The sequence below is a fragment of the Equus asinus genome, chromosome 13 (assembly GCF_041296235.1).
Source record: "Equus asinus isolate D_3611 breed Donkey chromosome 13, EquAss-T2T_v2, whole genome shotgun sequence".
Lineage (NCBI taxonomy): Eukaryota > Metazoa > Chordata > Mammalia > Perissodactyla > Equidae > Equus > Equus asinus.
Window position 1 is genome coordinate 6,003,719 of NC_091802.1, and position 26,249 is coordinate 6,029,967.

At 47.5% G+C, this 26,249-nt stretch overlaps 1 long non-coding RNA gene across 1 annotated transcript; it reads right to left on the reverse strand.

The window, feature by feature from the left end:
• Positions 1–5,642: 5,642 nt before the first annotated feature.
• On the reverse strand, positions 5,643–25,730 carry LOC123276365 (uncharacterized). Its single transcript, XR_006512771.2, has 3 exons — positions 25,112–25,730; positions 21,879–22,022; positions 5,643–11,273 (listed from the first exon to the last, which is right to left on the reverse strand). It is a non-coding gene; the product is annotated as an uncharacterized lncRNA (long non-coding RNA).
• Positions 25,731–26,249: the final 519 nt, after the last annotated feature.

The window sequence follows — 26,249 nt, forward strand, 5'->3', positions numbered from 1 at the left end:
GTGGGAAGAGGGCGCCTGCAGAATCTCTGGGATTGAAGACATGCTCTGACATTCTGATCTACTCCACCAGGGAGCACTCTCCCATTCCCCACCCCACGCACGTACCCCATGAGAATCGCTTGCCTGCCCAATAAATTTGCACTCCTCCTGTTCCAGATACCTGTTCTGAAATTTGCTGGACAGTTAGACCAAGCCAGGCCAGGTAAGAAACCATCGAGAGGCACAAAGTAAATAAGAAAGCAGCACCCACCACCTCTGAGCTAGCATTTCCTGGTGGTGTTAGATCTGATTCCCAGCAAAGCTGGAAAACTGGATTTTTATGCGAAATTTCCTGCATGTTAAATATGAGGTGATTTTAAATGTTACAAATTTGAAATAGAATTTAAAAAGAGCCCTGAGGGCTATTCACATCTGAGCCAAACACAAGTAGATGAGACCTGTGGGGCTCCACCTTCTGACCTCTGGCCCGTGCAGACCCCCGTGCCTTCCAGATGGTTCCTGAAGACAAGGAAAATAACAATGTTAGAGTCAAAAGGACTTCTGTGTGCACTGAGTCAAAACGCTCCTTTTTGGGGGCTGGCCCCGTGGCCGAGTGGTTAAGTTCGTCCGCTCTGCTGCAGGCGGCCCAGTGTTTCGTTGGTTCGAATCCTGGGCGCAGACATGGCACTGCTCATCAGACCACGCTGAGGCAGCGTCCCACATGCCACAACTAGAAGGACCCACAACGAAGAATATACAACTATGTACTGAAGACTTCAGCAAAAGAGGCCATGCAGACTTTCTCCCCCATGTCTCTGTTCTACCACCCGAGAGCCTCTGGACCCAGGACTCCCCTTAGGGAGATGCCCAGACCGCTCCTGCATTGTTCCTTTTCTTCTGTTTGTGCGTGTCTTAGCTCACTGCCCAGGGACCAACCCTTCCGCTTCTGTGTAAACCCTCCTCCAACCCCAGCCCTGGTGCCTCGCACATCCTAGACCTACACTAAAGTGGCCAACAAATTGTTGTTGTTCAAAGTAATTAATGTAATTAAACATGTTGGATTATTGCATCAGAGTAACAACAATTTAAATACTCATGGAAAATGTCAGTTTGTGGTCTGCTTTAGACCCTCTAGATTCTAAAGGAAATGAGTTTGGATCCTCCTCTGGCTCAGAGCCTTTATTCATTTGTTTATTCTTTCATTCACGTGGCCTTTCTTGAGCTACCCCCTGGGCTAGGCACTGTGCTAGGAAACAGTCCAGGCATTCACATAGCTCACAATCTACAGGACAATCTTTTTTTATTTTTGAGGAAGATTAGCCCTGAGCTAACATCTGCCACCAATCCTCCTCTTTTTACTGAGGAAGACTGGCCCTGAGCTCACATCCGTGCCCATCTTCCTCTACTTTCTATGTGGGATGCCTGCCACAGCATGGCTTGTCCAGCCGTGCCATGTCCGTACCCGGGATCCAAACCAGTGAACCCCAGGCCGCTGAAGCAGAATGTGTGCACTTAACTGCTATGCCCCAGAGCAATCTTGACAGCATTAAATGTGGATGTTATGAAGGCATATATTCATTATAAAAGGGAAAAAGGCATACTAATTTAGTACGTAAACACAAAAAGTGAACTCAGGTGGAAACTGAGACAGCCGTATACAAGGAACCTCTCTCCCGCTCCCCCAGCCCTCTTTTCCCTTTTTGGTAGCTCAGACACAAAGAGTTACTTCCTAAAGCACCTGAGGAAGCCTGAATAATTCCTGCACAGCAGGTTGTCATTATAGCAGCAAAGATCTGGAAGAAGCTCTGGGGATCTCTTGGCCCCACCCAGGAAGATTCACTGACCTTTTAAAGCAGCGTTTCCATCTGCCTTCGGCTTCCATAATTCCTGAGTGTAAACACAGATACCATCTAAGCAATTCGAGCAATTAGACGCCATTGGGTGATTCCAGAGCAAGTCTGTTTCAGTGAATGCAGGCTCAGGGGCTCTGCTCTGGACACCTTTTAGGGTCCTGCTAACATTCGGCAGTTCCTTTGCTGGTTCACCTCATCTGCTTGGCCTTATAAATGTTAGGTTTGAGCTGTCCCTTCTCTTTTCTCTCTACATGCTCTCCCTAGGTGATCTCATTAATTCCCATGGGTTTAAATATCATTTATATTTTGGTGACTTCCAAATTTACATCTCTAGCCCAGTCTTCTCATCTCTGAACCACAGTTTAATGTTCTACTCCCTTCTCGACATTTTCCCTTGTAGGTCTTATAGATATTTCAATATAAATTGAGAGCACTCTTTCTCTCTCAGACTTCCCCCACCACAGTAAGTGGCACCATCATCTAGTCATCACCTGTAGAAAACTAGGAATTGTCCTTAAGTTCTCCCTTGCCCATCCCCTCATCCATCCAATCAATCCATCAGGAAGTCCTGCCACATCCTCTACCACAACACAACCACATCTCCCTCTTCCCTGCATCTCCACTGCCACTGCCTCAGTGCACACCACCATAACATCTCTCTGGGACTGTTACAAACATCCTCCCAGCTAGCCTCCCTGCTTCCACAAAACCATGCTCCACTCAGTTCTCAACTCAGCAACAAGGGAGGTTAAAAGGTCAATCAAATTGCGTCACTCCTCTGCTTAAAATACAGCTTCCCATTGAACTTCCAGTGGCCTTCAACTGCTGTCCTGTTCCCCTGCTGCATGTTGCGCCCTCCTCTCCTTACTCAGGGTCCTGCGATTTCAGTGGTTGCCTTTCAGTCCTGCAAGCATGTTTCTACATCATGGCTTTGACCAGTGCTGCCCATTAGCCTGGCATCCTCTTTGTCCCCACTCTTTACTGAGTGGGCTGCTTTCTCACTTCAATATCCCAATTCAAGGAGCCTTTCCCTGGCATACTAGAAAAACAACACTCCCAAACCCCACCAGGTCCTGTCATTCTCTATATTATATTAGCCTTCCCCCAGCTCACGGTGCACATTAGAAATGCAATTATCTCAGTTATTTGTTTTATGATCTCTTGCCATATGAGGGCAAGGACTGTGTCCACCTTGTTTGCTGTAATCTCCCTAGTACTTATGTCACATAGGAGGTACTCAGAAAATGTGATTGGTCTTTTTCACATGAAAGAGTGCTAAAACTAGAGGGAAGGGCAGAGAAAAATGGCTGACTAGGAAGCTCCAAGCTCTTGCTCTACCACAAAAACCAAAAAAAAAAAAAAAAGCAGAAACTGACTGAATCAACTTTGTCAGAACTTGGGAAAAAAGTCAAATATTTACACTAAATCAAAAATAGAAAGAAGAAAAGCCATCTATAAGGTGGTAGGAAAGTTTTGTGGCATTTTTATTTGCCCTCACCCCAGTCCCTCCCTGGCCCAGCACAGCTTTAGTCTTGAAGTAGCAGCAGCCTGTATTCCCAATTCGATACCCCATCTTTTAAACTGGAGGTTGCAGAGGAGATCTCATTCACAAATTCTTGTGTATGTCTGTTCTAAACCTGCCTGGGGAATACTTGAAGGACTGATGCAAGGCACTCATCTTTGTTTCACTTAACTTGGAGCTCAGGTAAGATGAATGGTGGACACTGCTCATAAAAACCAAAAGGTGGACTAAAGACCCACAGATGTCTGCGGCAAGAGATGGGTTGAGACAAACAATGGATTACCAGGACCTGGAGGGAAAGCTAGGGTGAGATTCTTTGGGAAACTAGGGCATTCAAAAGCTTCCATATATGTGGAGGGATTTAGAGAGCCATGCACATGCCCAGGGCAAGACACATGCTCAGAAAAGACCTACGAAGACCTTAAGAGTTCACCTTGGGCTGATCCCTGGGCTCAGTGCAAGCCTAGCTGAGAGCTGAAGGAGCGCCCAGCACAGAGCCTATCTGTGAAGACAAGAAGAGGTGTTTTGTTTTTGTATGAGTGTGTGTGTTTTAGTTCCTGATACCCAAGGAAATCTCTGTCAAATCATCAGCAAAAAGGAACAGAGACTTCAGCGACCATACACGACAAGGAATAGTTCTTGCAAAAATAGTTTAGAAAAGTCTCAAAATAGATGGGCTATCATACCCTTCAACACTAAAACAAAACAAAACAAAAAACAAGCAAACAAAAAATCCCAGCAAACCCAGTGGAAGAGAGAGAATCTGATCTTCAGAGTTACACTATAATAGTTTTTTTTTAAAAAAACAAAAATTCACAAGGAATACAAAGAAACAGAAAAATATAGCTCACTCAAAGAAATAAAATAAACTGACAGAAACTGTTTCTGCAAAATGGCAGACATCAGACTTTCTAGGAAAATAGTTTGAAACAGTTATCTTAAATATACTCAAAGAATTAAAGGAAAATACAGACAAAGAACTAAAGGAAATCAGGAAAATGGTGTATAAACAAAGTGAGAATATCATTAAAGAGACAGAAATTATTAAAAAGAATCAAACCCAAATTCTAGAGCTGAAAAGTAAAATAATTGAAATTAAGAACTCAGTAGAGGGGTTCAACAGCAGATGTGAAGAACCAGAAAAAAAGAATCAGCAAACTTGAAGATAGAACAACTGAAATTCCTGAGTATGAAGTAGAAATAAAAAAGAATGATGAAAAATGAATAGAGCCTAAGGGACCTGTGGGATACCATCACATGCATGGGCCAACACTGCATTATGTGAGTCCAAGAATGAGCAGAAAGAAAGATTATTTGGAGAAATAATGGTCAAAAACAGTTCAAATTTGATGAAAAACATGAACACAGAAATCCAAGAAGCTCAATAAATTTGAAGTAGGATAAATTCAAAGGGATTGGCACCAAGACACATTATAATTAACCTGTCAAAAGACAAAGACAGAGAGAATCTTGAAAGCAGCAAGAGAGAAGCGACAACACATACAAGCAATCCTCAATGAGATCATCTGCTGAGTTCTCATCAGAAACTTTGGAGGCCAGAAGGCAAAGGAACAATATGTTTAAAGTGCTAAAAGAAAAACTGTCCACCAAGAGTTCTACATCTAGCAAGACTGTTCCTCAGAAATGAGGAAGAAATTGGGGCCGGCCTGGTGGCACAGTGGTTAAGTTCGCCCGTTCCGCTTCTCGGCGGCCCGGGGTTCGCTGGATTGGATCCCGGGTGCGGACATGGCACTGCTTGGCACGCCATGCTGTGGTAGGCATCCAATGTATAAAGTAGAGGAAGATAGGCACGATGTTAGCTCAGGGCCAGGCTTCCTCAGCAAAAAAGAGGAGGACTGGCAGTAGTTAGCTCAGGGCTAATCTTCCCCCCCCAAAAAAATGAGCAAGAAATTAAAACATTCCTATATAACAAAAGCTGATGGAGTTCATTACCACCATACCTGCCCTACAAGAAATAATGAAGGGACTTATTCAGGGTGAAATGAAAAGATGCTGCAGGGCAACTTGAAGCTGTGTAGAGAAATAAAGATCTCCAATAAAAGTAAATATGTGGGCAAATATAAAAGCCAGTATTAAGGTAATTTTGGTTTTTAATTCCACTTTTAAAATTTTCTACATGTTTTAAAAGACAAATGCATAAAAATAAATATTTATGTTGTTGGAACCACAATGTATAAAAATGTAATTTGTAACGTAAATAACATAAAGAGGTGGAGAAGCAGCAGTATAGGAGCAGTTTTTATATACTATTGAAGTCAAGTTGATGGCAATTAAAAGTAAATTGTTATAACTTTAAGATTTTAAATGTTAATGTCATGATAATCAAAAAAATCTATAGAACATACACAAAAGGAAATGAGAAGGAAAGCAAAATATATCACTACAAAAACATCAGCTAAATAAAAAAGAAGGTAGTAATGGAGGAAATGAGGGACAAAAAAGCTATAAGACATACAGAAAACAAATGGCAAATGGCAGATGTCCTTTCGTACCTGTAATTACTTTAAATGTGAGCGCACTAAACTCACCAAAAAGCAGAGTAGATGAAGAAAACATCATCCAAATATATGCTGTCTATAAGAGACTCACATTAGATCTAAGGACACAAATAGGTTGAAAGCGAAAGGATGGAAAAAGATATTTCATGCAAATAGTAACCAAAAGAGAGCTGTGGTGGCTATACTATCATCAGATAAAATAAACTTTAAACCAAAAACTATTATAAGAGACAAAGAAGGACATTATATATTGATAAAAGGGTCAATTCATCAAGATGATATAACAATTATAAACACGGATAAACCAAACAACAGACCCCCACTCCCAAAATTAACGAAGCAAATATTAACAGAATTGACAGGAGAAACAGATAATTCTGGTGATAGTTGGAGACTTCAATATCTCACTTTCAATAATGGATAGAACAACCAGACAGAAGATCAATAAGGAAATAGGGGATTTGAACAGCAGTATAAACCGATTAGACCTAATAGGCATACAGAACACTCCACCCAACAACAGCAGAATACAGATTTTTCTCAAGAGCACATGGAACATTCTCTAGGATAGACTATGTGTTAGGCCACAAAACAAGTCTTAATAAGTTTAAAAGATCAAAATCATGCAAAATATCTTTTTATCACAATGGAATGAAACTAGAAATATATAACAGAAGGAAAATAGGAAAATTCACAAATACATGGAAATCAAACAACATATTCTTTTTTTGTTGTTGTTTTTTTATTAAGGTTATGCAAGTTAACATCCTTGTGAAATTACAGTTGTACATCATTATTAGTCATGTTGCACATACACCACTTCACCCCTAGTGCCCTCCCCCCACCCCCCTTTCCCCTGGCAACCACCGATCAGTTCTTTTTGTCCATATGTTAACTACCACCTATGAGTGGAGTCATACAGAGTTCATCTTTCTCTGTCTGGCTTATTTCACTCAACATAATACCCTCAAGGTCTATCCATGTTGTTGTGAATGGGATGACTTTGTCCTTTTTTATGGCTGAGTAGTATTCCATTGTATATATATACCACATCTTCTTTATCCAATCATCAGTTGCTGGGCACTTAGGTTGGTTCCATGACTTGGCTACTGTGAATAATGTTGCGATGAACATAGGGCTGCATGGAACTTTTGGAATTGCTGATCTCAGGTTCTTAGGATAGATACCCAGTAGTGGGATGGCTGGGTCATAAGGTATTTCTATTCTTAACTTTTTGAGGAATCTCCATACTGTTTTCCATAGTGGCTGCACCAGTTTGCATTCCCACCAACAGTGTATGAGGGTTCCCTTTTCTCCACAGCCTCTCCAACATTTGTCACTCTTGGTTTTGGATATTTTTGCCATTCTAACAGGTTCAAACAACATATTCTTAAACAGCCAATGAGGCAAAGAAGAAATCACAAGGGAAATTTGAAAATACTTTGAGACAAATGAAAATGAAAAAAACAACATACCAAAACTTATGGGATGTAATGAAATTATCCCTTATTAATAGTGATGCAAAAATCCTCAATAAAATAATAGCAAAGTGACTTTAGCAGCATAATAAGAAGACTATATACCACGACCAAGTGGGATTTATTCCTGGAATGAAAGGATAGTTTGATATATGAAAATTAATCAAGGTAATATACATTAATACAATGAAGGAGAAAAAAACCTTCATAATCATCTCAATTGATGCCGAAAAAATATTTGACAAAATTCAACACCCTTTCATGATTAAAAAAACACTCAATAAACTAGGAATAGAAGGGAGCTTCCTCACCATAATAAAGTCCACATATGACAAGGCCACAGCTAACATGAGACCCGATGGCAAAAGGCTGAGAGCTTTTCCTCCAAGATCAGGAACAAGACAAAGACCTACTTTCAGCACTTCTATTTAACACAGTATTGAAAGTTCTTTCCAGAGCAACTAGATAGCAAAAACAAATAAAAGGCATCCAAATTAGGAAGGAAGAAGTAAAATGATTTCTGTTCACAGATAACATAATCTTATATGTAGAAAAATCCTAAAGATTCCACAAAAACCTGTTAGAGCTGATAAACAGATTCACCGAAGTGGCAAGATACATAATCAACCCTCAAAAATCAGTTGCATTTCTATATGCTAATAATGAGCAATCCAAAAAAGAAATTAAGAAAGCAATTCCACTTGTAATACCATTAAAAAGAATAAAACACAGGAAAACTTCGCCAAGGAGGTGAAAGACTTGTGCACTGAAAACTATAAAACAGTGTTAAAAATAATTAAAGAAGATATAAATAGACATTTTGTGTTCATGGATTGGAAGACTTAGTATTGTAAAGATGATAATACTACCCCAAACATTCTTCAGATTCAATGCAATCCTCTATCAAAGTTCGACTGGGAATTTTTTGCAGAAATAGGAGAATCCATCTTAAAATTCATATGGAATCTCAAAATACCCTAAATAGCCAAAACAATCTTGAAAATGAAGAACAAACTTGGAGGACTCATACTTTCTGATGTCAAAATTTACTACAAAGTTACAGTAATCAATAGAGTGTGGTACTGGCATAAAGACAGACATGTAGACCAATGGAATAGAATAGAGAGCCCAGAAATAAACCCTCTCTTATGTGGTCAATTGATTTGCAACATGAGTTCCACACCATTCAATGGGAAAGGACGGTCTTTTCAACATTAGTTCCGGGAAAATGGATAACCACATGCAAAGAATGATGTTGGACCCTTACCTTATGTCATGCACAAAAATTAACTCAAAATAGGTCAAAGACCTAAACTTAAGAGCTAAATCTATCAAACTCTTAGAAGAAAATACAAGGAGAAAACCTTCATGACATTGGATCTGGCAATGAGTTCTTATATATGACACCAAAAGTACAGACAATAAAAGGAAAAATAGATAAATTGGAATTCATCAAAATTAAAAACTTTCGTGCATCAAAGGACGCTCTGAAGAGAATACGACAACCCACAGAATGGCAGAAAATATTTGCAAATCATCTATCTTATAAGAATTAACACCTAGAATATATAAAGAACTTCTACAGCTCAAGAAAAAAAATACAAACAACCCACTTCAAAAATGGGCAAAGGACTTGAACAGACATGTCTCTGAAGAAGTTATATAAATAGCCAATAAGCACATGAAAAGATCATCATTAGTCACTGAGGAAGTACAAATCAAAACCACAATAAGATATCACTTCACACACATTATGATGGCTAGCATAAAACAAAAACAAACATAAAATGAAAAATAAGTGTTGGTGAGGATGTGGAGAAATTAGAACCCTCATGCACAGCTGGTGGGAGTGTAAAATGGTGCAGCTGCTTGGGAAAACAATTTGGCAGTTCCTCACAGAGTTAAACATAGAATTACTGTCTGATTCAGCAATTCCAGTCCTAGCTATATACCCAAAAGAACTGACAGGGACTTGAACAGATGCTTGTACACCAATGTTCATAGCCACGTTAGTCACAATGGCCCAAAGGTAGAAACAACCCAAGTGTCTATCAACTGATGAATGGATGAACAAAATGTGGCACACACCTGCAATGGAATGTTATCCAGTCATAAAAGGGAAAGAAGTTCTGTTACGTGTTACGACATGGATGAACCTGAAAACGTGCTACGTGCAACAAGCCAGGCCCCACAGGACAAATATTGCATCAGTCCCCTTCTACAAAGTAGCTAGAATGGGCAAATTCAAAGAGACAGAAAGTAGAATGGAGGTTACCAGGGGTTGAGGGTGGGGAAGAAGGGGGAGTTACTATTTAACAGGTATAGATTTTCTGTTTGGGATGATAAAGAAGTTCTGGAAACAGATAGTAGTGATGGTTACACAACATTGTGAATGTACTCAATGCCACTGAACTATACACTTAAAATGGTTAGAATGCTAAATTTTATGTATGTACAATAAAAAAGAAGCAGAGGGAAGAAGATATCTATGAATCTAAGACTGAAGAGTGACGTAGAAAAAAGTTGAGAGGAGAAGAAAGCCTCGGATGGCAATGACGGTGGCATGAAGTGGTGAACTGGGTAAAATGAAAGTGGCTCATTTGGGGAAGGGCGCGATGATTAAACATCTGGTGGAGCCAAGAGCATGTTTAGTGGGCCTTCAGCTAGGGTAAGGGCCAAGGAGATTGCGTTAAGTGAGCTCTTTTAGGCTGTGGGAGTCAGGATACCCTCCTTAGCTCAAGTGGCAGGAGTTCACGTAAGGACTCCGAGGGCCAAGGAGGTGCAGGAGGCACTCTGCAGTCACCCTCGTATCTCTCAAGGTCTAGGCACAGCTGCCCAACCTGTCCCCCTACTCCTCTTGCCTCTCTCCAGTCGTGAGCCCCCAGTGATCTCTTCTCTGGTCTACCCCATTATCCTACGCCAGCGTTGTGTCATTCTCGTATCTGTTTCTGCTCCTGCCTCCTCTCCCTGCCTTCCTGCTTCTCCTCACTCTGCTGGCCGTGTCCATCACGCAGCTTCCAACAGGACAGGAGGCAGCCTACAGACCTCTCACTCAATCAGCTGTGGTGGGAAACAAGGGGCACAGGAAACAAGAACGTATCTGAGGAGATCAGGGTGCCACTTCCCGTTCAATGGAAACTCAGGGCATAGGCGGCTAGAGTTGTAGCTTGATTCCTGTAGAAAACAAAGCTTGAGACAGGGAATAAGGTGCTAACAATTTATTTGAGAGCACAAGCCCTGGGAGGTGTGGATGAGCCGCAGTGGGAAGCGAGGTGAGGGAAGGAGAAGAAGGGTGTGAAGGCGTTGTCTTCAGGAAGAGCTTGGAAGAGCTGGGCAGCTTGGCTGGCAGGCTTGCTGGAACACGTGAGCCTTCTTCAGCGGGGTGGGAGGAGGGCCAGGGAGGGCGAGATTCATCTCCCTGGTTTCTTCCTTCTCTTGTTTTCCATTTGGTCAAGCTTCGTCAGTTGGGAGTTACTTCCTCACACATCCAGCTTGCATTGCCTGTCCCCTTGTTGGCTGTAGGAAGCCAGATCCCAGGCCCTACAGTGTGGCGTGTTTTTCAAATTTGAAACGGGAGAGGTGCAGTGGTTCGAATAGCAGTCTCCCAAAAGATTGCCCGCTGGAAACTGTGAACATGACTTTATTTGCAAAAAGGGTCTTTACAGAAGTTAAGGATCTTGAGAAGAGATCATCCTGGATTAGGATTGAGCCCTAAATCCTCCCCTGGTAAGAGGAGGGGAGGAGACTCAAAGGAGAAGGCCATGTGAAGACAGAGACAGAGAGTGGAGTGATGCGGCCGCAAACCAAGGAATGCCTGGAGCCACGGGCAGCTGGAGGAGGTGAGGAACGGATCCTCCTCTAGAAGCTCCAGATGGAGTGAGGCCCTGCCGACACGATGATTTCACACTTCCAATCTGCAGAACTGGGAGAGAACAAACTCCATCATTTTAAGTCACCAAGTTAGTGGAAATTTGTTATGGCAGCTCTAGGAAATGAACAAAAGGGCTGGCTAGGCACAGGTGGAGCTGTCCACAGAAAGGGAGAAAGAGAGAGGGCAGGTAAGGATGTAAGAGGTGGGCAAAAGGTGTGTCGGATATGACTCCTCTTCCGGACCTGTACGGAGCGAGCAACGAGATCTAAGGACGCAGCCCTGCCTGTGGGTGGCGATGGGAAGTGGAGCTGGAAATCAAGCAAGGCTGGGAGGCTGGGAGCCGTGAGATCAAAGGGGTTACTGTTCATTAAAGATGGATGTTGTTGTCAATGCGGATTATGGCAGGGGATGTAAAGAGAAAAAGAAGGATAAACACAGGGTTGAAATGATCTAAGAGGTGGAGACGAGCTCTGGTGGGAAGGGCCTGTGAGCAGTGATTATTTGGCAAGAATTGAACAGATGAATGGCTTGAATTTCAGGTGATAATAATGGGGAACTGGCGGGAGTGACTGATCTAGATGTGCAGAAGGGGGAGAAGGGTGGAGAAGGAGACCCTTCCGTTCTCCCTGTGAGAGGCTGTGGGAGAGCGTCAGCGCGCCTGTGGTGGGTCGACGCCGTTGGGGATGCTGCAGTTAGAGCGAGAAGTGAGAAGAGGTAGAGACAGGTTTAAGGTAAAAGAGAGTTTACCCTCAACAAAACAGGGGGCCCCACCGAGGCCACGAGAGATGGAGAGGAGAGCCTGGGTTAGGGGTCTTTGGATTGCGAAGAACAGCAGCTAACTTAACCTACTTCAAATACAGCAGGGTTTTTTTTTAAAGGATGCAAGAGCTAACTTCATGGATGTCCATGTGTCAGAGACAAAAAGTGGGCTGCTCACACAGGGGACGAGAACCAGAAGCCCAGAGCCAAGAAGGCTTTCACTTCTCAGGGGCTGAAGGGCTCTCCTGTCTGAGCCATCGGGTGCATTTCCTCCATGCTCCTTCTCCACTCAGGACCAGCCCTTGCTCGTGCCCTTGCTGTCTCTTACCTGTAGCTGGCACCCAGCTGGGTAAAGCTGCCACCACGGCCTACCACCTCCTGACCTTACGTATACTATGTTAATGCATGGGTCTGAGCTGCTGGGGACACTCTTTTTCCCAGGAATTTGAAACTGGGCCCCTGGCACCCTATCTGATTAACTCCATCCAGCCTGTGGATTCTTTCTCCTGAGTCAGGAGTCCACTTCTGCCCAGCCAGCCGTGACCAGGTAGATAGGGTCGCCTGGAATAACACAGCCCCCTGGGCACACCCCTTCAGTGGGGCTGTCTATGGTGTGGTAGGCTGAAAAATTCCCCCAGAGATATCAGGCCCTAATCCTCGGAAACTGTGAATATTACCTTCCATAGCAAAAGATGTGATAAAATTAAGGATCTTGACATGGGGAGGTTATCTGGGGAAGTGCTAACTAAGGATACATGTCCTTGTATGAGAGAGGTGGAGGGAGAATTCAGACACACATACACAAAGGAGAAGGCAATGTGACAAAGGAGGCAAAATTTGGAGTGATATGGCCATAAGCCATAAACCAAGGAATGCTGGCAGCCAGCAGAAGCTGGAAGAAGCCAGGAAGGATTCTCCCTTAGCGCCTCCAGAGGGAGCACAGCTCTATCGACACCACGACTTCAGCCCAGGGATGCTGACAGGGGCCTTCTGACCCTGAGAGCTGTGAGAGAACAGTTCTGGGGCTTAAGCCCCCCAGTTTGTGGTGTGTTGTCACAGCAGCCCCAGGAAACTAACACACACGGGGAGGAAGCAAGGGCTGCCTACGCACCCTGAACCATGACTCCTGCATGAAGGGGGAGCCATGAGAATTTAGGGGCATGCACAGAGAAAGGGAAAGCTGGAGAGCTGAAGATTCAATTCAATAAATGTCAGCAGGTGTTGTTTGGTGCCCTTGAAAGACGAGGACAGAAATACGGCGCACTAAAGGCCACAGTGAAGCCTTTAGGAGGAAACAGGGTGTGGAGGAGATTTGGGTCCTCTTCAGGAGGCCCTGTTGTGTGAAGACAGACGTAGTGGGGGCAGATCGTGACCTCAGCACCTAAACAGAAGGAGAAAGCACCAGCTGCCTAGCGTGAGTGGGTGATGCAAACAAGGAAACCCAGCCAGACACTGACATGCAAACACACACACGCCTACACCTACACTTCAAGGCATTATGATTTTGTTGTCAATCTTGTTCTACTTCATAGCCTCTGGCTGTGTCTGCATGAGGCCAAAACAATTGGGCAATTCGACAAAATTATTAGTCAAACTTAAAGTTCAGGGAGGCAGCACAGTATAGAGGAAAGAATACAAATATTTACAGTCGTGCGTTGATTAACGACAGGGACACATGCTGAGAAATGCATTGTCGGGTGATTTCATAGTGTGAGTATCACAGAGTGTACTTACGCAGATGTAGCCAGGGTAGCCTACTACACACCTAGGCTCTATGGTAGTAGCCTTATGTCTTGTGGGTCACCGTGGTATACCCATCATGGACCGAAATGTCGTTGGGTGGTGCATGACCGTATTCCAATCCTTCCTTTACTTTCTGAAATGGCTAGGAATTGTACCACAGTACCGATGGGGAAACAGGCTGGAGCTCAAAGAGGTGGTGCACATGCCCACAGTCACCCGGCTGAGCGGCAGACCAGAGCTCGAATTCAGATCTGACTCCTAAATGCATGATTTTTCCGGCAGTATGTGGACTGAAGGAATCTCTGTGCTCTTTGAAACTTCTGAAGCAGTCTGCCTGAGATAAAGCATGTGTCAGGGGAACTAAGGCACTTGAAAAGAACAGGGCAAAATTCTGTGAAGAAACCACCCCACCATGTCAGAGACGGCCTGATTTCTCCCCGTAGCCTGATTTCTCTGGGGAATCCATGGGCGCTCTGAAATTGTTTGCAAACCTGTGTGGGCCTATGTTCATATTCTAGGTGGTAAGGGCCTCATCTCTTATGGGAGTCTCAAAATCTGTTAATCTTCCTGCTCTGGACATAGGAAACCATCCAGGTTTTATGAGTAATCATCAGTCTTTCTCGATATAATGCTAGCTGCCCATAACCCACAAATAAAGACAGTGCTTTGGGAGGAGTCTATAAAATTTACATATAAATATGTTTGTTCTAGTTTTCAGCTTAGGCAACTCCTGTCCAGGCAGTTCTGGTCACATGTAAGTATGACATAAAGGCATAAAAGGTGCCCCCCAAAACAAATGTAGAAGCTACCAAGTCATTCCCAACTACGTACTGACTTTATTAAAATTCTTTAGAGCCAGCCCTATTGGCCTAGTAGTTAAAGTTTGGTGCTCTTACTGCTTCGATGGCCCAGGTTCATTTCCCGGTAGTGGAGCCACACCACCTCTCTGTCAGCTGCCACACTGCCACACAGAAGAACTAGAAGGACTTACAACTAAGATATACAAGCATGCACTGGGGCTTTGGGGAGGAAAGAAAAATTCTTTAAAGCCTTGTGTCTGCATGCCCTACTCATTCCACTGACTCTTTCTAAGGCACTAGGCTCCCTTTGGTGAAGTGGCAAAGGCTAGTAGCCAGGGTGACCTCATCTTCAACAGAGAAGTGTAAACAGGCATGGGAAAGAGAACCAGAGTCAGAGTAAGGCACAGATTTCTTCCTCCCACATCTGTGCTGCCCAAACCTCCCTGCATTGGTCTGGCTTCTCCAGAGAAACAGAACCAATAAGACTGACTGATTGATGAGAAGGAATTGGCTCACTCGGTTATGGAAGATAAGAAGTCCCAAGACCTGCAGTCGGCAAGCTGGAGATGCAGGGGAGCTCAGGCTACGAAGTCACGCGTCACTTAAGGACGGGGACACGTTCTGAGAAATGTGTTGTTAGGTGATTTTGTCATTGTGGGAACATCATAGAGTGTACTCACACAAACCTAGATGGTCTAGCCTACTACATACCTAGGCTATATGATACTAATCTTATGGGACCACTGTCATATATGTGGTCCATCATTGACCGAAACGTCGTTATGCGGCCCATGACTGTGGCTCCAGTCCGAGTCTGAGGCCAGAGAAGGAGAAGAGCTGATCTAAGTTCCAGTCTAAAGGCAGAAGAAAACTGGTGTCCCAGCTTGAAGATAGTCAGGCAGAGAGAGTGAATTCTCCCTTCCTCCACCTTTTTGTTCTGTTCAGGCCTTCCACTGACTGGATGAGGCCCACCCACATTGGGGAGGGAATCTGCTTTACTCAGTCTACTGCTTCAAATGTTTATCTCCTCCAGAAACGTCCTCACAGACATACTCAGAATAATATCCAACCACACTTCTGGGCATCCCATGCCCCAGTCAGGTTGACACATAAAATTAACCATCATACCCTCTGTTTCTTCACCCATCGGTTTCCCTTCTCTCCAGGCCCAGAGGGAGAGAGTCCCGCTTCCTCTAAAGTGAACTCCTCTCCCTGTCCTCAAGCTTGTCTTTCAACCCCTAAGAATCCTTGAGAATTGCCTAAAGGTAGGGAAGCCAGCAAAGAGAGACACGCTATCTTCAGGTAATCCACGACCCTGGTGCAGAAAAAGGCATGGATATTGGGAAGGTGAAACCAGATTACAGATCGCAAGCGGATCAAACCTCCCCAAATGCTGCAGGAAGGATCCTCTGTGAGAGATAGAAAACACAACACAAACAGCTTAAGCCCAACAGAAATCGATTGGCTGAACATCGTGGAAAGTCCAGGGGATAGTGACGTACACCGAAATTTATATAATACTATAAATCAATGTTACTGCAATTAAAAAAGAAGAAAAGAAAAAGAAAGTTCCAGGGGAGACACCTAGCATCAGACACTGCTGGATTCAGGGGCTCAGATAATGTCGTCAGGAATTAGCCTCTCCCCTTCTCTTTGCTCTCCTTTCATCTGTGGTGGCTACTTTCTCAGAGATGCCCTCCCTTTGGAGTGACAAGATGACAGCCAGCAATTCTAGGCTTATATTCTCCTAAGTGCAAGTCCAACAGTTCAAGGCAAAGTCCTGGACCTGACTCTCAGGGTCGTGAGTTGGACCACATGACCAGTCCTGAACAGATCACTGTGGCCAAGAGGATGCTGTACTCCCACTGATCAAGCCCAGGTAACAAGTCCCCTGTGGTACCTGGTTAGAGCCAGCCCCATCCAAGCCCAGTGGGCTGAGAGCAGAAGAGGGGTGGTTCTGCACAGAGAAGTCAGGGTGCTGTTGACAGAATAAAGGTGAATGGATGGTTTGGGGGTGAAAATGACAGGATGTCCACTACATAGATATATTTTATCCATGGGTACTTAAGAGTCATTCTAAGACAGTGGTTCTCACTGGAGGGTGATTATGTCCCCAGGGGACATTTGGCAATGTGTGGAAACATTTTTGGTTTTCATAACTGGGTAATGCTACTGGCGTCTAGTGGGTGGAGGCCAGGGATGCTGCTAAAATCCTATGATACACAGGAGAGCCCCCACAACAAAGAATTATTTGGCCCAAAACATCAGTAGTGCTGGGGATGAGAAACCCTATTCTAAGACCTAGAATGTAGCCATGGAAGCTGTGACCCATCTCAGCAGAAAAGAGAAAAAGCTTTCTGTCCATGTCTGCTGAGCATGTTCACATCCTTGCAGTTTATGAATCCCTGTTGGCACTTTAAGATGGAAAAGAGGCCCCAGATGCATCCCTGCTTCCTGTAACTCTTGAGCTAACCTTCCAGCCCCATCCATCCATATATCAGGAATTGTGATCATTCAAGTGACCATATGAGATCCAAAATAATTAGGTGGGAAAATCCTAGTGGGCATCTTACAGATCAAGATTATGGGCAATAGTTAATACAACGGATGGTGAGCACTGGCCTGTGATCTTGATGCAGAGCGGCCAAGGGGCTCAGCGTAGTCTCTCAATTCTACCATGCAGTGTTCGGAGGAAGCTGCCTACCCATCTGCCTTGTTGTCCCTTTGTCCATATTGGCTGGTAAAGTGGCACCAGGCTCAGAGCTTCTGGAGCACATTCCTTGGGGCCTCCAATAGTCGCCGTGTGGAAATGAAGATAGGCAAGGGGCTGTGCAATTTCCCTTCATGTTGTCAATTAGGATGCTTTTGACTGCCAATGACTGAAATTGTTTTAAACAATAGGCAATTTATTATCTCAAATAACAGTAGGTCCAGAGGTCCTAGTTTTACTTCACGCAGGCTTCCTGGCTCTGCTCTCCCTGCAATAGTTACAGACATCCCATCCAGGTACCACATGCCTAGAGGAAGAGAAGGGGCCCCATTTCTTACAAATGAGGAGACCTTTCCCAGAAGCCACCTAGCACACTCCCCTCACATCTCATTGGCCAGCATCAAGTCACATGCCCATTCTTAAACCAACTCCTTATCAATGAAGTGGGATCACAATGGTTGGGTTGGGAGCCTAAGCCCTCGGAGTAGAACGGATAGAGGGTGTCTACCTAGTGACCACTGTACCTATGTAGTACAAGGCACATGCTGACCTTTGGCAAACCCAAGTTGCCCTCCCTGGTGTGTCAGTAGTAGAGTCAGGGTTATAACTCACAACTAGGTCTGTTGTCACTGTTGAATCTTGTTCGAGACAGTTTACAAGTTTACTCACAATGGCAATATTTGGTTATGAATAAAACTAGCTTAGGGCAATTCACAAGGCAGTTCTCTTGATGATGTATTAATGAGTTGCTCAAGGATGAGCATAATAGAATATTTAAGAATATCAGAGTTGAAAAGAACTTTAGATTTTGTATCAGGTTTTTCCTCTGTCCAGCAAGTCTTTGGAAAGTAGCCCAAAATTCGTAGCTTCCAGAAAGCCTATGGGCTGAGTTTCAAGATACCTAACCCAACATTTAACCAACCACTACAGTACAAGGTAACAAAGACTTCCAATGTCCCAACCAGAGATAGAAGGACCCCTGCTCACTTTGACTCAGATATTTCACATTGCAGGACTGTCATTTGTAATATTTCATTCCGGGTACCACGTACTTTCTTCAGGAGCAATCAGAATTTATTAAGGAAACAATGATGACAAGATACTTTGGAAGCTAAGTTTTGACATCTGTGGTACATTAAAAAAACAAAGTGCAAATGCAAATGAAAAACAAGAACCCTAAAGAAGCAGCAAGCACATTTAGGTGCAATTAGCCATCCTTTATTAATTTTTCATTATTACCAATCAGTGAATGATCTAGTACTAATTTTGAACATTTTACCTTGAAGTTGGACCCCTGCAGACTGCTGAGAGCTCTGTAACTCTTATCTGCTTGACATGAAATGTCCTTCAGGTAACTGTTCTTCTTTGAACCTCCTTTATTGACAAACTCCCTGTGGACCACATCTCAGTAAAGAGGCTTTCTAGGGGCGACAGGGGTGCTGTCCTCCAACCCTTCCAGCTCTTGCCCTTAGAAACAGTAGATTGTATAGACCGGCCCCCTTGCGGGGCATTTTGAATAGAAGTGAGGTGTAACATTGGTGAGCTGGAGCACTTGGCTGCCAATGGGAGACCTTCTAGGCCTTTCTTTCTCTTTGCCACAGTAATCAGCAACGTTTAAGATGATGGCTCCTCTATTGGTCTGGGTGACAGAGTCCAGGGAGATGTGGCAGAGCCCCCAGCTGACCTGTGGTACACGTGGTTTGAACAAAAAATTTTTTAAAAGTACATTAAAAAATAATAAACCAATAGATTTTGGGGTTACTTCTTGCATAGCATAACCTAGCCCATCCTAGCTGAGACACCTTCTAAAGTCCTTTGTGTGGCAGACAAAGGATGCAATACAGGGAGGAAAAAAGGTTGGAGGAGGGGAGAGAAAAATTACATGTCTCCATGTTCACACTCTATCTAATCGCCTCCCCTTCATAAAAGTGGGTAGGATTTGTGACTTGCTTCTGAACAACAGATTACGGCCAAGGTGATGAGCCGTCATGCCCATGAAAACATTGTGTCCTGCACTGGAGGGATTCTCCCTTGCTGGCTTTGAGGAATCAAGCTGCCACATTATGAGAGGGTTTATGGAGAGGGCCATGTGAGGAGTGGAAGTGTGGGTGGCCTCCAGGAGCTGAGAGCTGCCCCCACCGACAGGACCCCGGTCTTCGATCACAGGAGGTGAATCCTACCAGCAACCAGAAGGAGCTTGGAAGGCTCTCCAGTGGAGACTTTGAGGAGGCCGCAGCCCCAGCCAGCACCTGCCGGCAGCCTTGTGACATCCTGAGCAGCGGACCCAGCCATGCTGTGCCTGGACTCCTGACCCACAGAAATTTGAGATAATAAATGTGTGTTATTTTAAGCTGCAAGTCTGTGGTAATTTGTTAGGCAGTAAGAGAAGACTAATGCGCTGTATGAAAACATTTTCTAGTCAGAAGACTCGCCGCTCTCTCAACATCTTTCATGCAATAACACTTCGTTGAGAGGTTACGATGGGTCTGGCATTGTTTTAGGACCTTGAGATTGAAAAATGAACCAAACAGACAAAGATTCATAGCCTAATGCGCTTACAATCTAATGAGGAGAGGAGGGAGTGAGGGAGACAGACAACCAAGAGCATAATCCACAAGTCAGTTATCCAGAACGTTAGAAAGTGCTGAGCACTGTGGCAGGAAGTAGAACAAGGGGAGGGGCGCTGTGACGGAGCTGGGCAGGGTCAGACTGCAGAGCTCACAGGACTCACTGAGGAGAGATCTGCAGGAGAGGAGGGCCTCCTTGGTTGTGTGGGGTCGGAGGAGGAGAGCGCCAGGTAGAGGGGCGGATCAGGCAGAGACCTCGGACCGAAGCCACCCTGGTTCCTGTGGGGAACAGCAAGGCAGCCAGGGTGGCTGAAGCAGAGACAGCAATGGGGAGAGTGTTGGGAGGCGAGGTCAGAGGGGTCGCGGGGTACTAATCATGTGGGGCTGGAAGGCCATTGACTTTGAATGAGCTGGGGAACCACTGCAGGGTGGAGAGCCGAGGAGTGGAGGAGTGGAGTGATCTGCCTTACGATTTAAAATGATCTCTGCAGTGGTGGTGTCAACTTAGCCCGTAGAGGGGCAAGGCTGGAAGCAAAGAGAGCGGTTGGAGCAACCCAAGCAAGAAATGAAGGTGGTTGGCCAGGGAGAGGTGGCCGGATTCTGGATATATTCTGAAGGTACAGTCTGACAAGCTGGACAAGGGGTATGAGAGAAAGAGAGCAGGGTGTAAAGCTTTTGGCTGAGCAAATGAAGGACGGAGTAGCTATCAGCCAAGATGTGGAAGCTCTGGGTAGAGGAGGTTTGGAGGAAGAGCAGGAGTCTCAGTGGGGCTTGTTGAGTCTGCAGTGTCTTTCAGACATCTGAGTGGAAGCACTGAAAGGCCGGTGGATAGACAAGTCCGGGGTTAGCCAGAAAAGTCAAGGCGGAGACACATTTGGGAGTGACCAGCACACAGATGGTGTCTACAGCCGTGGGACTGGATGGGATCGCCAAAGGGATGAGTAGAGATAAAAGGAGAAGAGGATCAAGGACTGAGCCTGGAGTCCTCCAACATTAAGGGAGAAGAGGAAGAACCAGCAAAACAGGCTGATGGGGGCAAACGAAAACCCAGGAGCCTCCGTGTGCTAGGAGCCAAGAGAAGAAAGTGAATCGAGGGAGAGAAAGCACACAGCTGGGTCACATGCTGCTGAGGAGTCAAGTAAAGCGAGGGTGGAGGATTGTCTGCTGCATTTAGCAATGTGGAGGTCATGGGTGACCTTGACAAGAGCAGTTACCACAGAGTGCCAGGGGCGGAAGCCTGGTTGGTGGGTTAGGGGGCATGGGAGGAGGACAATTGAAAATAGAAAGTATAGACAACTCTCGCATATTGCACTGCAAAGAGGATCAAAGAAATAGGGTGGCAGCCAGCGCAGGAAGTGGAGGCAGAGGGACTTTTTTTGGTTTTGTTTTGTTTTCCTTTCTTTCTAAAAGGGAGACATAGCATTTTTGTACGTTCGTGGGAAAGACCCAGTAGGCAATAAGAAATTAGTGTTGAAGGAAAGGGAGAGGACACTTTCCGGGGTGATGTCTGGGAGCAGACGAGAGGAGTCTGGACTCAACGTACATGGAGACGGTCTGGCTTTCGGCAGGAACAGGGCAGCTCATTGTGGTAACAGACAGATGCCGGGAGGCGGGCGACATGTCACAAGGCTGTGGAAATTCGCTTTTGATTGCTTCCATTTCTCAGAGAAGTAGGAGGCAGTGTCATCAGCCAATCGAGAGCAGAGGGGAGGAGGTGTGGGCTCGAGGAGAGGGGAGAATGTGTGGAATGCGCAGCTAAGAGGGGAGCCAGGGGACCAGAGCATCAAGGCCACACGCAAGCCGCAAGCCCGTTGAGCAGGAGCTGCAGGGCGTCGATGCACACCGCTGGTGTTTTCTCTGGTGTTTTCTCCAGCGCCTCCAGCTGGCCAGGCGCAGTTGTGTGTGGCAGAAAGGCGGCTCTCACCAGGACCGAGATTTTCGCCAAGTGAGCATGAGAGCCAGGATGCAGGCCCAGGCAGGATTGTGGGCAATGGTTAAGCTGCAGCGTGAACCCAGTAAGGAGGGAACATGTGCCCTGGATCTGAAACAAGGAAGCCGACTGGCCCCCAGCACCCACCCACTGCGCGGGGTCGGCTTGGGTCTGAAGTGAGTCTTTTTCCCAACTTCCCGGCTCCATGTACTGCCCGAATCTCCATCCTCAGGTCATTGGAATCTTCCTCTGGAAACTGTATGGACTGCTCTGCCCAAGCAGCATGTGGGCCTGGAAAAGAGGACCTGGACAGTGTGCCGTGCTTGAAAACTGACCGCCATCGTGGCCCCTGGCCACTGGGACAAGAGCTATTGGATGGGGCGATCAGGGCCGTTTAAGTGACACAGGTGGTTCAAACGTATTAGAATGACTGACCCCTCTAAACTACAAGCTGGGGGGAGGCAGAGGGAGTGCAGGAGCCAGGAGAGGGACAGGGCTGTGGGAGAGAAGGGGGGCCCTTGGTGGTGAGGGCAGCAGGGGACCCAGGAGCCCTGGGCTGGCCTGGGACCCTCGACAGATGGGGCTGGCCACCCTGATCTCCTGCCATACTCAGCAGCCACGGTAGTTTTATCTTCCTGACTTTGGGGGCTGCGGGTCTCTCACTGGTCACGTGTGCCTCAAAGTGGCCTTTGTCCTGGAGCATGTGTAGGAACCAGAGGCACCATCATCACGACCAAGGGCATGGAAGGGGCCCCTTCTCGCCCAGTCGCTGGCCCTCCACCTCTTGGGCTGTGTGGCCAGCCCGGGGAACTCAGCCCTCGACACCCCGCCACCCCTGCGGAGACCAGCTCCCATGGGCTGTCCCAGCGTGGCCTGTAGAGCTGGCCACCGTGGGGCCTTTGATCTCCAGCACCCCGACACGGATTTATCAAAGGTTTGCCCCGCTCTGCCTGTTTGAAAGGCTGATTTATAGGATGCAGCCTTTGCCCCCCTTCCTTTGTTGAAATATGAAGTGTTTGTGAATAGCAGGGTAATATTTAGTATCCTGCCAACGAGGCTTCTGCACTTGCTGACGAATGAGCGAGTGAGCGACGTCCCCGCCCCACGGCCCGCGTCTGTTTGGGCTCCTCTCTTTGACTTAAACAAATTAGCATTAACATACACCATGGAGAATGCCAAGTGTCCTTTTCTATACGAGGGGCAGGGACAATCCTGAGGCGGAAGACCACTGCCCGGGGCAGGAGCCCACCGCGGTTTTCCTCTCCTAGTGTGTCGGGATGAGCCGGGCCCCAGCCACTGGGCGCAGGGACACGCCTGGGCCTTGGCTCCCATGGAAATCCAGGGCCAGGGTCTGGGGCTGGGGGCAGCTTGAAAAATGGACTTGGCTGGTTCATTTCTGGCTCTTCCACCCAGAGAGTTTGCCCTAAACGCTTCCTAAGAAAGCGGAAGTGTCTTCCAAGGAATATTTTATTTGGAGAAGAAGCTGCTACAGTTGACCGAGATGATTCCAGCACCCTCCACGGGGAGTGGCTGTGGCTCTGAGGGTGGCTCTGCTCTCCCTGAGGAGGGCGCTAGCTGGGAAACCCCGGGCTGTGGCTGGTCTTGTGAAAAGAGCGGGTTGCCGAATGCCCTGGGGTTCCATCTTGTTAGTGGCCTTGTAACGAACTGACCTTAACTTGGGCCTGTATGTAGTGTGGTGTGGGACCACAGGGGCAATATGGTCAGGCCACCCCCCCAGGACCAGAGCTTCAGCTCACCATCTTGGTTATGGGTGGCAGGGTCTGAGGGTCTGCATAGCAGCTGGGTGCTGCCTTTGCTGGGACCCCTCTCCAAGGCCTGGGGCTCTCTCCGGGGCCCACTTCCCCAGAGCCCTGACCCCATGGCCTCTCTCAGGACCGAACCAGAAGATATTTCCCCTTTCTCCACCTGCTTCTTACCAGATTTCCCAACCCTTCACCATGGGAGGGATGACCGCCTTCCGCGGACTGGCTCTGACTGACTCGAACCAGGTTGAGTGGGTCAAGAATGGGCAAGAATCCCAAATTAGGCCGATTAGAGCCAGCATCTCCATTCTAACACTTTCTTTCTTAGGTTTGAATAAGAAGCTGTCTCCCAGTCACCCAATTCCCCACCCTGCATTTTCTTCTAGAGATATCTTAGGCATGAGGCCTGGGATGTTTGACTGCTGCATCCCCAGCACCCAGAACAGCACCTGGCCCAAGGTAGGTAGTAAATAAATATTTGTGAAGAAAGGAATGAATAATTGTTGAGGAGTTTCTGCATCTTAAAGGGAGAGAGCTTGCCAAGAGTGGTGCCAAAAATTGGAGAGAACAACCTGTCTCTTGGATCAAGCCATGCCTGAAGCCAGGCTGCTTCTGGACCTTTCAACTGCATGAACCAACACATTCATCTCCTAAGCCAGTTTCAGCTGGGTTTCTTGTGTCACTTGCAATTATGAATCCAAACTGATACAGGAAGGTTGGTTAATGGTTACTAATGAGGACACACTCTGCTTTGAGATTAGCTGTGACTTTTTCTCCTAGTCTAGTTCTGAGTAGATCATCTATATTTTGGAGGTGAACAAGTGCCAAATGGCAGCCTGAGAGGCCTGAACGAACATCAGCCATGATGTAGGTAGGTTTTAGGGCAAACAATCTCATTCTTGCCTGGAAAGTGAATTTGGATCCTCTGGTTGAATAGGCCAGTGGGTTATTCAGATTGGAGAGACTCAGGAGGTGAGGAGAGGGAGGGGAGGAGGTGGGGCGAGTTCCTGCTCTGGAACCTTCCAGGCAGAGGCACTGGGCCCTGGGGCCATGTAGTCAGCCTGAGGGCAATGCACCTGGTCTGGAGCAAGCTGGTGCTTACAGCATGCACAGCATGGCCGTGACTGCAGCTTTCTCTTGAGGGCCAGGTGGTGGGGAGACTGCAGGCAGAGGCTCGGGTGGCCAGGGGTCTGCATGTTTCGGGGGAGGCAGGATTCTGTGTGCATGAGGGGAGGGGACAGGCCGAGGCAGCCTGGCTCTGCCACAGGAGGCCAGCCCAGCAATCAAGGCCATCTGTGACCACAGGCACCGGAAGACAAGGGGACACGAACAATGGAAGAGGACTCCCTTTCAGGGAACAGCACCGCCTTGTCTCCCCAGACAGGACCCTGGAACATCCCAGCATCCTCTTTCTGCCAATCGCCCCCAGCTGGCCTGTGGACTCCCTCTGACCCCTTTGCCTCTCCCCCGTCTGCCCAGACTCAGCTCCCTTCTTGCTCCCCTGGTCCCCTCATTCTCCCAATCGTCCTTCTGCTCCATGGCCTGGCTTTTCTCTCTAAAGCACAAACCTGGTCCTGCTTCCCTCCCCGTGTCCTTGGGGAAGTCCAGAACACTCACTCAGGCACGGATGACGTGTCCTCGCTCCGTTCTTGGGCTCCCACGCTCAGGCCTGCAGGACTGCTTCTGCACCAGCACAGGCCCCGCCGCCCAGAGCCCGCCGCCCAGGGGCCGCCGCCCAGGCCGCCGCCGCCCTGGCCTCTGGCTGGGCTGCCCCCGCCCCATGTCCGCCCGATGACCGATGGCCTCACGAATCCTTCCCTTCTAACCCGGAACCACAGCCGAGGCGGTGCTGCGACACGTGCCGACGGGCGGGCTGGTGGCCCGGGGCGCAAGGCGCTGGCGGAGCGCTGGGTTGGCTCCGGCCACAGCAGCGAGCGGGCCTGCAGGCGGCCCAGCCCCGAGACGGGACGAGCTGGAGGGCCCCGGCGCCCAGCCGAGACACCGCCGGGGCCAGGGAGGAGCGGCGCCGAGGAGCCGCCTGGAGCCCAAGGGTGCTGGCGAGACCCGAGTGCCCGGCCCGCCTCCCCGAGAACTCTCCAGAGCCAAGCCCCGGGCCCGCCGCACCCGGTTCGCGTCCCCGTGCCGCCCCGGCCGCTCCCCCCCCCCGCGGGGTCATCTGCTCAGCGGACAATGGGAGAAACGGCTGGCGAGCAAGCCGCCGCTCCTCTCCCCCAGGCCTTGCGTGTGTGTGCGTGTGCGCAGAAGCTGGGGGGGAGTGTGTGTGTGTGTGAAGAAGCTGGGGGGGCTTGTGTGTGTGCGTGTGTGTGTGGAAGTTGGGGGGCTTGTGTGTGTGTAGAAGCTGGGGGAGCTTGTTGTTGGGGGGCGCCCGCGTCGTTGGCTTGGTCACCGCGCCTCTGGATGTCTGAGGCGCGGAGGGGCTACTCCTCCAAAGCGCCTGGTGGCCTCCTCCCGACAGTCCCCAGCTGCGTCCGCTTGGCTTGGGCGGAGGAGCAGCGGCCCTGAGCGCGTCCAGGAAGGACCGGCCAGCAGCGGCCCGGCTGCCGTCCGGCGAGGACAGGCGGGCTTTTCCCGAGACCTTGCACCCCACCTTCAGCCAGCCGTCCGCCGCCTGCCCTCCCGGCCTTCTGCGCCCTCGGAGGCACCACTCTCTGGGTCCCGCTACTCAGGTCGGTCCCCAGTGAGGAAGCTCGCAGGGCCTGTTCATGGCAGCTGCCCTGCAGGGGGTGAGGGCTGA